The 2,500-nt window shown below is 38.4% G+C and overlaps 1 protein-coding gene and 1 long non-coding RNA gene across 2 annotated transcripts in view; one reads left to right on the forward strand and one right to left on the reverse strand.

Moving 5' to 3' along the window:
- LOC125306478 overlaps window positions 1–674 on the forward strand; it is a 1,836-nt gene extending 1,162 nt beyond the window's left edge. Inside the window, exon 2 of the long non-coding RNA XR_007195569.1 lies at window positions 85–674. This is a non-coding gene — a long non-coding RNA (uncharacterized LOC125306478). The remainder of the gene's footprint in view (window positions 1–84) is intronic.
- ctnnb1 (catenin (cadherin-associated protein), beta 1) overlaps window positions 1–2,500 on the reverse strand; it is a 31,253-nt gene that overhangs the window by 22,791 nt on the left and 5,962 nt on the right. The gene's annotated exons all lie outside the window — the stretch shown is intronic.

Below are 2,500 nucleotides of genomic sequence, written 5' to 3' on the forward strand. Positions count from 1 at the left end.
TCTGATAAAAAAAAATCTGCAATTAAATAATCTACATTTTAAAAAATTATTAATTATGTTTTTCTCAATCGCATCTACTCTCAGATTCCATGCGGACGTCAGCAGCCATTTTCTGTGTCCAGCGTAGAAATGGAGGCTGGTCGCTGTGCAGTGGGAGGAACATTACATCTGAAGTAAACTGCAAATAGAGCGAGGATTACAGCCTTGGTCTTAGAATAGCACACTCTGCCAGTCTGAACTCAATTTTCACTCCATTTAAAGTCTGATGGCTCTCAGATAAAGTCTTTACAGCATGGGGTGCTGCAGGTCAGAGTGGGGACGCCTGTCCACCTGCCGCTATGAACCTCACACTGACGCAGTAACATGCCATGTAGCATAGGTCAACCCTCTGAGAAATTCACCTCATGAGGATATCCTTGTCTGTACTCGTTGGTTAGCTATATTGGATCAGTGATCCTGGCCAAATTGATGGTTACTAACAACTCCTTTACCACAGGTTAAATTCACCAGAAACACAAGCACTGATCCCATAAACTATACACCAACAGAAACCCGAGCTGAAAAATGCTATTATACCTGAACATATCTCATCTGACAAGGATATCCTCACCAGTTTCGTCAGTTTGTGTGACTAATTTGTTTTTTAAAGAGAACTAAATACACCATGAATTCTACCCTATTTTTCCTGTAATCATTGAGGTGTTACACCTTGCATATTTCTTCAATTATGAAAGTAAGCCCTTGCCTGAATGGAATCCTGGGTAAATGATATAGCTCACACACCTTGATTCAGGCGGAGGAGAAAAGGTTAAATGCTTATTATTGCAAAAGGCGTAATTGTCTTTGGTATTTCATCTTACACACAGATGTAAAGCTATACGGTCATGAGCCATGAATCAGGTGCTATAATTATAGGCAAGAAGTTAACAGCTTGATGATCCAATATTACAGCAGAAAGTGTAGGTTCAAAAGCAATCTGCTAAATGATAAGAAACATTAAGAAATCAGGGTAAAAGATTATGATGGTTTTCTCTGCTGTTTACATAAAACACACCACATCCTGCGTTGAAATATTCTTCAATAAAGGCAGGTTATAAAATCATTCATTGATGCAAGATGTGTCTACTAAACATGACTGAGGGACTATTACACTAGGAATGTGTCTAGGTCATCCACCTTCTTGTGTTGAATGGCTATCATAAAGGCCTCAACATCATTCTGAGTAACTACAAAGAATAAATAAACTAAAGGACAGCATGGCTCATCATCCTGATTGGTAGGACTGGAGAGCAGTAAAGTAATGTAAACAGAACAAACATGAAAAGGTGTGCTTGTCTCTTATGTGTGAGCTAGCACATTAGCACAAACCATGCACTGAAAGACATGTTTGCTAGTTTAGCTGAAAACTAGCACTAGTTACTACTGTCTAATTAAATTTTTTGAAAAGGTCACTGTCGAGAGCACTCTCAGGTGTAGATTAAAAGGCCTATTTTCAGAATGGCATTTTTTCAAAAATGATAAAAACTCAAGGCCATGAGGTCCTCATCAGGCATTTTTATGTAGTTGGGGGAACTATGAATTAATGTAGTTAACCATCTCAGCCAGGTCTGAAAATTCACATTTTCTATCAATATTATTTAATATTGCCTCCTGAATTTAGCAGCATTAGATTTCTGTCAACATCAAAATGTTTTATTTTTGTGTGTTTTTTATGTGTACTGTATGTATTGAAATTAAGAGCATTACAGCAAAATCATCTTTTTCCATAACACAAATGAAACCATTTTTGTTTTACTTCTTCTCATGATGTTTATTATGAAGGGTTTATTAGCCTGCAGAGTTAATTAGATTGGTAGTTTTATTAGTTATGATTTGAATTTCCTAACATTACAATAATATTAACAATACAATATTATGAATTCTGTACATACTGTGTCTACTTGAGCATTTCAGCATGAAGTCTGATTTGGTGTATAGCAACTCAGAAGCCACATGGACACAATAGCCAGAGCCAGAGGGCAAACACAGTGAGCCAAATGTTTTAGATGCTCAGTCAGAAGTGTACGTAGCAGATTACCCAACACCTACTACTCCACTAGTGCAATGACGCATGCCTGCCAGTCAACTCTGGACTCTGAGTTACACTGTGCTGATACTTTTACGACCTTTTTTATTGAACACAGAAGGACTGATAGGAATCTGCTGTAAAACACAGAGATAGCTGCTCTCATGAACCAAGGTAATGTGTGTGTGTCTGCAATATGGTAAGGACTGTCTGCTGAATTAAATCACAGGGGAAGAAATTTTATTTCTCATGGAGGGACATACAACAAGACACACCAAATCAGCAGGCTGTAATAGACACAGGCAAGCACCTTAGAGCATCAGCGCATTTCTAACTTTACCATCTAACATGGCCATGCATCGACTCCACTCCACACACATTGGCTCTGGCTGCACGAACGTTTCCCAACTGTTTACACAGTCACGCGTCCTTTCT

Source organism: Alosa alosa, chromosome 13, assembly GCF_017589495.1.
Source record: "Alosa alosa isolate M-15738 ecotype Scorff River chromosome 13, AALO_Geno_1.1, whole genome shotgun sequence".
Classification (NCBI taxonomy): Eukaryota; Metazoa; Chordata; class Actinopteri; order Clupeiformes; family Clupeidae; genus Alosa; species Alosa alosa.